Source organism: Malus sylvestris, chromosome 14 (assembly GCF_916048215.2).
Source record: "Malus sylvestris chromosome 14, drMalSylv7.2, whole genome shotgun sequence".
Taxonomy (NCBI): domain Eukaryota; kingdom Viridiplantae; phylum Streptophyta; class Magnoliopsida; order Rosales; family Rosaceae; genus Malus; species Malus sylvestris.
This window is the reverse complement of record NC_062273.1, coordinates 25,153,210-25,162,520: the sequence shown is the minus strand read 5'-3', so window position 1 is coordinate 25,162,520 and position 9,311 is coordinate 25,153,210. Positions and strand designations below refer to the sequence as shown.

Sequence of the window (9,311 nt, the reverse complement as noted above, 5' to 3'; positions counted from 1 at the left end):
ATCAACAGAGGCACAGTATGGGTATCTGAAATAACCTAGATCTGTAAATTGCTAGTTGATATTGGTTATTGTCTACCTTGCTCTCCTCAACTTTGGTGTGATAATGTCCTAGCCATATCCCTTGCCAAGGATCCCATTTTTCATGCTAGGATGAAACACGTTGAAATCAACTATCACTACATTAGGGAAAAGGTCTTGGCCAAGCAAGTCTCTTCACTTCATTTGTACACAAGATCAAGTGGCTGATATATGCACCAAGTCTCTCTCTAAATTCAAATTTCTGTTTCTTCAAGACAAACTTCAACTTCGAATTCCGCAGTTTCGTTTGAGGGGGGTATTAAGGGCAATATTGTAAACTCATCTTCTAGGGATAATACTTAGAGGTTAAGGAAACTATTAGTTTGTTATGATATGATTTCCTTAGTTAGAAAGATGTTACTGTACATCTGGCTTTCACAGCTTGTATACATACTAAAAAGTGTAACTTTATTCTTTTTGTGAAATGAAAATCATTTTCCTAATATACATCACTAGTTGAGCTGGTGCAAGTTGTGCAACCACCAGCTGTAGGCCTATACATCGGAGCCTATGGAACTATATACGGACCAACTTACACCCGATACAACGGCTCGGGTATATATACAAAAAGAAATACATTCAAAAGCCGCCTGTACAAAGAGGATTCAAAGTTTTTGGGACTAAGACGACGAAGGAATCCATCATAACCACGCTCCCCATCCAGGAAACAGTTGACAAAGACGCTCGGGATCAATCGCATCTTGTATAAGTAGTTGAACCTGCAAACTCAGATTTCTCTTAAGACAGATATCCGAAGCTAAGATGTAATCTTCAACTAATTTCATTGGTGCTACTTGTTCCATATTATAGGTACATTGATGAAACTGTGGGGCACGAGAACTACCTGTCCATGTATGCTTCGCATTTCCCTTCTTCATATCCATCGAGTTTTTGTTTTACACGCATCAGTGCATGTGCAGCATCCTTGTTACCTTCATATTCATCTTGCGAGCCTTCAAAGCTTAAATTCAAGTCATCATCCGTTTCCTAACCAAGAAAAAGAAATGTTTTCGGTGTAAGCAATAACGAACAGCTACTGGTGAAACAATTTAAGAACGTCAACTGAGATGGATGTTTGCATTACACGTTTGATATTTTGTGATCCCTCCAATTTATTCCACCCCCTTAGTCCTGGACTTAGATTGGATATGCATACGCTGAACGTAAACAGACTACTAAGTTTCCATTACCTTTTGACGCTGCAAAAAGCTTTCAGAGGTGATAAAAGCCCACTTATAAAGTGGATCATGGATAAAAACCTGCATCGAAAACCCATTAGATATCGAGAGAAGTGAGAAGCTGCGAATTTTGGTTATTAATTAGAGAAATTGACTCGAGTAACATACCTCAACGATGGTCAGTAGTGCTTCTTTATTTGTCCTCATAACAGAAAGAGTTTCTTCACAGCATCTTCTGAAAAACCCTTCCACTCCGGTGACACCCATGCCATCAATGATGTCCCCTGTAAGTCTAAATGGAATATGTAAATATCGGTTTAATATAAGAACATTGAAGTATTTATGTCAGTAAGCTAGGAAAACAAGCTTAGCAGGGAAAAAATAATCACAAAGTACAAACCCGTTCTGGTGTTTTGAGCATCAAGCCTTGTTCAAAGGCAACGCCAAGATCTATATGAACAACTTCTGCAGTCATTTGATCAATTAAGATATTCATAGAATGTCGATCTCCGAGGCCAAAAATATAACCAACCTGAATATGGAGCACGGTTTTCAGAATTATTACAGACCATGGCCAAACACCAATTGCCACAGAATGAGTATAAATCACTTACCATTGAACTAGCAGCAACACTTCGCGTGTATGAAAGTCTCTTCTCAAACCAGTCAGCCGGTTGCAAAAACCTCTCCAAGAAAAAATGATGCATGACAGGCCTGCACGAGGTTTTTATTTGGAATTAAGATGCTCACCAGCTTAATATTTGAAAAACTAGGTGTTCACCCAGAGAAATGATATAACTGAACTTCCCACAAACTTCCTTGAATCCTTTCCCTACCGAAAACCAAAGCATTTATATAAGTTTGTTTAAAGGTGAACATCTGCTTTTGAATGAGAGTACAAATTTTCCATGTTTATAGTAAACAGGAGAGCAATCGTCCTTCTCAATGATGCTCTTTTGATTAATTGGTTTTCTTCACTCACAATAAACTTCCAATCGTTACAAAATTTTAAGAATCCGTACTTACATTTGCCATGTGTTCTCGGCATTTGAGAAATGACCAGTCCCCCACTCCATAGCGACCATGGCCCCTTCCATTTCTCGTGCTGAAAATTGAAAAAAATGAAAATTAGAACAACCAGATTATTCGATCATTGTAAATCCTCACGTTGGCTTTAAAAGAAGGTACCCATTACCTTCCTATAAGATATTCTCCAAGAGGAAGAGTGCCATTAACCCATTCAAGAACACCGGCACTTGGGGTAAATGGAACTACCTATTTCATGACGTTTCAATAGGTAAAAAAGAACTAAACGATAAAGATCATTGTTAGGAAAAAAATATTTTAACAAAGAGATGCATATCCAGTCGGAATCTATAATGCAATTTTCACGCACAAGAATTCATTTACAGCAAAATCCTCAAAGGGGCACACAGATCAGTATAATAATTAAAGATACATGACACAAACCTGATAACATGCATTTCTCAATGGAAATTTCAAACTGTAAATGTTCAAGAAAATGCAAAACAATCAAGGGAACTAATTCCTCATTGCACTACAACAATCATCCAAAGAAAGAACGCTGGTGAATTCTTCTGCTTTATAATGACATGATATGATATTATTGTTGAAGAAGATACCTTGTATTTACGCACTCCTAATCTTCTTTTCCATGTATCCTGGTGGTTCTGTAGAAAGGTGTTGACTAAACCAAAAAATTGTTGCATTACCTGTAAATTTATTTGAAACAATATATATATATATATATATGAGAAAAACAAGAAATAAGTACTTGTACCGAGAGGACACAGGCTACTGAAACATTTATTTAAGAGAAGATTAAAAAAAAAAAAGTGAGACTCCATTGAAGGCCATCTCATGCTGACATTGGCCACGCAGAAGCTTTGCTTCTTCAAGCTGCCATGAAACAAAAGTTTACCAGTGTAAACTTCTAACTTTTGTAAAGGGTGACTTAAAGCAGGGTAAGAAAATAAGAATTATAGGGACTCTGTACCCTTCCAATCCTGATTCGACAGAGAGCCACTTAAACTCATGCAAGGCTGCAGCGGCTTGAGAAAATCTAGAACCCTGTAAAACAAAGAAAAGAGACTAGGAAATATCAGGAAATGGGCTTAAGTGGATGGTTGTATGATTATGAAAATGCTGATAATACCTTACGGAAGGTAGAAGTGGACTGCAGAAGATGTTGCACAGTCCCTACAACTTGAGATTTGAAGTAGCACTCGCCTGAACGCTATAAAAGGCTCCAGTAAATTCATGTGTAACTGTGTCCGTTCCAAAATGGAACTCCATTCCATGCTCAGCCAAGACAACTAATTGAAATTAAAAGATTATGTCAGTTACCCAGAAATTTAGTGTTTCTTTTAAAATTGATACATGTGTGCATGGACATTTATTTCTAGAATCTATGTAAGAATTAAGAAGAAACCATAACAAAAGTTAAACAAGACCCAACAACAACAAAGAACATAGATTAGGCTAAATCTTCTTCTAATATGTACATATCGCTGGCTATCTGACGAGTTACTACTACGTGCAGGAAAATAACTTAGTACTTTGCACTAATCTTAGGAGATATTGTATAAACCTATGGATGGAAAAACTAAAACTTGAATCATGATTTCAAGGAAAAAGAAGCAGCATCTTCAACCTTTCCAAGGTCCAAAATCTCAGAAGAAATACTGTCCAGTAATATATTTTAGATGAAATATTGTTTTGCCTGTTATCAGTAACATAGCTAGCTCACCCACTTGAGCTAATCCATTGGGAAATGTCAACAGGACCACAAACCGCTAAAACCTTAGTTGTCATAGCCAGAATGGAAGATGAAGTGAGTAATTTGAGTTTAGGGTTTTTTGTTTTTGGTCAAACATATTCCGTATATATTACATATTTGGTCAAAAAAGAAACATTGTCGTCAAAAGAATTACAACAAAAGAAACAAAGAAAAAACAAGCACCTCATTCGAGGGAGACGAGTCTGACAGTTTCTTCAGCTTTGGATCTGGAAGCAACAGCACAGAAGAAAGTTCCTGCAAGCTCCTTTAGGTGCATGTAAATATATAAATATAAGCTCATAAGAAGCAGGGGATTAGAGAGGTAGAGGGAGAATCTATTGGTGTCATCCATATCTTAATAACTAGTAGATGTTTGTGCAGATAAAGTATATTAAACTTAGTGGAGCACCATTTATGGCAAAGCCAAACGGAACACCAATGTCACATGGTTATACACAACCTGGCTACACACAACAAGATTTACATAAAAAGTGTGTTTAAGGTAAATTAGTGCAGCATACCTCAGTGTCCATAGCAGACCATCATAAGAATGTACCATGTTTGCATCATTCAAAATTCTGCAATATATTCCATTCCATCAGCACAACAATGAGCACAAACTAAAAGCATCACCAATTTATATAGTGTGCTAAAAAGTTCTCCATAAATATTGACCGGATTTGCAATATTTTACATCTGAGTCGACTAACTGTCCAGAAGAAATTCCCTACAGAAGCATGCATAGATACCCATCTTACATTTCCTGTATCTGTTTTTTAGGAAAACAAGATGGGGCGTTCATCCAACACAACCACATATTTCAAGGGTTTTGTCACTTCTTTTTTTTTTTTCTCCCAAATAATGTGTATATATACACACATATACATATCGCGCAACAGAATATGGCACATGATCTATACAAGACTCAGAACAACACCAAGTATTCAACTCCAAAATAGTATGACAACAATTAAACAGAAGCATTCAAGGTTTAGATTGAATAAAACTCAGAGTAATATCCTAGTACTCATGTCAAATTATTAGCACTTGTTCCTTAAGAGCAATTATATTAAAAGAAGCATATAGAGAGAGAGACATCAGAATAGACAATAGTTTGATTAAAGCTAATGGGACGATTACAACTATAAAATGGCATGCAGTACCTTTGAAAGCTTTCACATGTGCCCTCGAACCAGAAAATTAAAAGATCCTTACTAATGTGTGCGTGGTACTTACGAATCAGACAACAAAATGAAGGATTGATGAAAACAAGCATAAGCATAATTAGATGTAGACTGTTTAACCAGGTAACTACTTGCACTACTTCAAAGCTTAATCTGCTGACTGCTTTTAATACCTGAAAACTTATCATCCTCTGCTTGTTGCACAACTATCCGTAGAGTCTTTGCATATATCAACTTGCGCAATCTTCGCTTGCTTGAGGAGGATATCTCCAACGAAGCACACTGAATCAGCAGATTAATAAAGAAAGGCCAGGTCTAGGCTGCAATAACAATACAAGCAGTTCACTCAACTATTGTAACGATTATATGTGTTTTACTACAAACTTTGCAATTAATCTTGAATAAAATCATCATCATACAGTGAGGAATTTCATCTGGTTTAAGCTCTGGATGTTCTTTCCGAGATATTTACAGAAACCAATCAATCTTTCTCCTTCTAACCATGTATTCAAAAACTTTATCCCTTCCTGCACATACACCAAAACTTTAATCATACAACAATTTCCTCAAAACGGAGAAGTACTACTGTGTTTGGCAGCAAGAATGCAATTGCATAGACAACTCTGCAATTCAGAAACACTACTGTGAACACAAAATTTCAGAAAACTTTCGCGCATTCGGAGCCGAAACAAACTTTCGACCCGATTGAACTCCGAGTTTAAGCTAACTTTTGGGAAATTAAGCGGACATTAACCTTCTGTTCAACTTTCAAAAACTTCAAATATTTTTCTACAAATTGAATCATCATAACTAATCAGAACAGACGATCCTCTTGGCTATTAAGTCATACAGTTCTTCAGATTCCTGAAAGCAATTACTACCCGTTTAAACAATTCCATTTTCATTTCGTATGACTGCATTTTCCCGGCGACCAAACAGATGGTAAAGACAGATGGGTGAGAGAAAGAGAGAGAGTAAAAAATAGATGCTTCTCGAGTCTTGACTTTATCGGAGGAAAGCTTGGAGACAATCTCCTGGACATCTCTGGAAGTTACCATCGGAGGCCGCCGAAGCTCAGATGACGAACCCGCCGGTCTGAGTATGAGAGACTGGAGCTACGGTTTCGTTTCCAGGCGAGAATTTTGTGGCCGAGAAAATGGCGGGAAGACGGAAGGCGGGGCGAGTGGACTGTGGAGTGTAGCGAGGGAGAAATTTTTCATTGCAACACCACGTGTTTTTATATAATCGGTGAAATTTTTTTATTTTTTTAATTTTTTAATATACATATTTCATCATTTGTATAATAACACATGGTGATGATCACACTAAAAAATCTTTCCAAGGGAGGGGGTTTTGTTTGTTTGGTGAAGGGTTTAAGTACTAGTTTGATACTGGATGCTTTTATAAAAAGTGGATATAAAAAAAAACTGAGTTTAAAAATGTATTTGGTAAACACTTAAAAACAACTTATTTTCACAATTTTGGGTGAAAAAAAAAGCTGAAAACGTGAAGCAGCAAAAATAAGTTTATTCTCACAGCACAACAGAATCAATTTTTTTTCAAAACATAGCAATACTAAACCAGCCTTTATGTTTGGTAATACGGCCAACGAAGAAGTGGGAAAGACGATGCTGGTAAATATTTCCATTCTTCTCTTTCTATCGTTTGGTACCCCACCCCAGTACAAATATTTATACACGACATGTCGTTGGTTTCAATTGAACCGTAATTCTTTTTACAAACGATAAGGAAATCTACATTAAATACGAAATAGTATATTCATCTAAACTATGGGGAGGCGAATTGGGACAAAGGTTTCGAGTGTATGGCCAAATAATTTTAATCAACTGAGTTACAAGTCACTTGTCATTTGAATTGTAACTAATTCAAAATGAAATTATAAATATACTTTATAGCTTCTCGCACTTCCTTATTTAATCACATCCACTGTTTTTTCCATGATACAATTTGGTGGTCAGAAATAAAGAGCTAATAAAGATGTGTAAAAATCAGTTCACTAATTCGTAACCTATGGGATAGATACAATAATTGAAATTCACTATTAATTACAATCAAAAAATGAAACTCATACTTAGAATGACTGATCCTATTGGGACGGCTACGAGTCAACCAAGGCGTAAGTGTACGACATGATTAGTATTGTAACACGTATTATAATGTGTGAAATTATAGCATCATGTGCAAATGTGATAGTTACATTGAAAATTATAACGTTTGTTTGTACAATGCATTCCCAAGGGATACTGGCCCTAACACCGGGGGGATCAGCTAGCTCCGCCTCCTGTATTAAAGTAGGGCATGCAGGCTCCTCGTCCTGCTCCTCCTGAACCGTATTTCCTAGTACTTGTCCTGAATTAAAGCATCGGTGAAGTCTAAATCCTGTCAGTTGTGAAGCAAACAAGAAGCACCATGTCAAGAACATTAGTGGAGCTTCACAACTGATCACAAGAAGATTGGCGGGCGGCTCATACTTATGCAACTCTTGTTGGTCCTCCTCCACAATGATCAAACAACCGCTGCCTAGAGATCCTTTGGATAATTTCATGGTTGCCAAGACAAAAGATAATATTGATGTTGCACCCCCAAATCAAATCACATTGGTTAGGGGGTTGAGCACTTGTTCTAATCCTAACCCTAGGATTGACTCCGACTTAGATGATGATGATGATGATGATAATGAGGAAGGAGGAGGAGGAGATATGCTGAAGAAAAGGCTGCCGCTGACCTAGTTCTTCAATCCCCTAAGAACCCTGACGTTAATACATAACCTAGGAGGACTAACTGGGCTTGCAAAGTTCGTTGATGAAGCGTGCTGGCTCCCACCATAACCACCCCAAGACCCTATTGCACAACCTCGACACTTTTGCCAAGTCGTGCGGCAGTTTTTTTGTCCTCCTAGAGATCTGTTCCGGCTTCTACAGGGACAAGACGGGGTAAGGTAGGAAAATATTTTTGCCGGTGTAAGTTGTACTAGTTGTCCTAGACGTTGTAGATGTAGGATAGAGATCCTCCAAGAAAAAATATGTAACAAGGTTGTTGAGAGGTGCGAGCAGTTATCAGTTGTTACATGACCAAGTTTCAGATACTTTCGTCAAGTACTTGAAGAAGTCCGATGATAATATTGAGCAGAAACCGAAATTGATGAAGGAGCAGAAGAAATATGATGATATTAATGACGATGATGAGAATAAGTGAATAAGTGAGGATGAATGCAACCGTGACATCCATGCTGCTTTCCTGTGTGAAAGCATTGCTAGGAAGCTTTTCTCAGGAGAAGCACATTGCGCCGACAGAGTTCTAGACTGGTTCATCAATGAGGTTGAAAGGAAGATTTCGCCAGAGGACGACTATGTAGTAGAAACGTACTTTCTCATCAATGAGGTTGAAAGGGAGGTTTCGCCGGAGGACGACTAGGTAGTAGAAACGTACTTGAAGGAGGTGAAGCGAGTGGTAAGTCCAAGATTAGGGCTGATGCTTTGCTTCCAGATGAGATCATACATTATGTGCATGATTCGGATGTTCGCCGAGTGGCTGAGATTCATGGGAGGCAATGGTGGAGGACATAAAAAAGCGAGGCACGAACGATAACAAGATACTCGACAACTGCTTGGCAGTGTGTGACATCAACCCGAGATTAGTGAGAAGGACCAGTTTATAGCTTACCAAACCGATCACTAATAAGTTTTAACTACAAAGTTTAGCGAGTTGAAAACATGTGTCATGTGCATGTGACTTATAGCTCAATTGGTTAAGAGCATTTATCATTACATCCGAAGTTCTGTGTTTGAATCCTTCTCCCTTTATTTTAATATAGATATTCTATCGTTTGTAACAAAACTAAAAAACGGTGCCCTTCGAAAGTGAAAAATTAAACACCAACCACAGGTTCTATGGAATGGAATCCCCTTGGGCTTTGGGGTCAGTTGATTATACACGTGAAGAGCCCCAAGTCGGACATTTTTTGTTAATCCGTTGGCTCTTCTCTTCCGTTATCATGCCCTTCACATTCTAAAGTAGTAGAATATAAGTCCAACCCAAATATTTTATCGT

At 37.7% G+C, this 9,311-nt stretch overlaps 1 long non-coding RNA gene and 1 pseudogene across 1 annotated transcript; both read right to left on the bottom strand.

Annotated features, from left to right (window-relative positions):
- Positions 1-460: 460 nt before the first annotated feature.
- Positions 461-2,656, bottom strand: LOC126600380 (serine/threonine-protein kinase ATM-like; annotated as a pseudogene).
- Positions 2,657-2,905: 249 nt separating this feature from the next.
- Positions 2,906-4,061, bottom strand: LOC126600381 (uncharacterized). Its single transcript, XR_007615433.1, has 3 exons — positions 3,433-4,061; positions 3,274-3,347; positions 2,906-3,176 (listed from the first exon to the last, which is right to left on the bottom strand). It is a non-coding gene; the product is annotated as an uncharacterized LOC126600381 (long non-coding RNA).
- Positions 4,062-9,311: the final 5,250 nt, after the last annotated feature.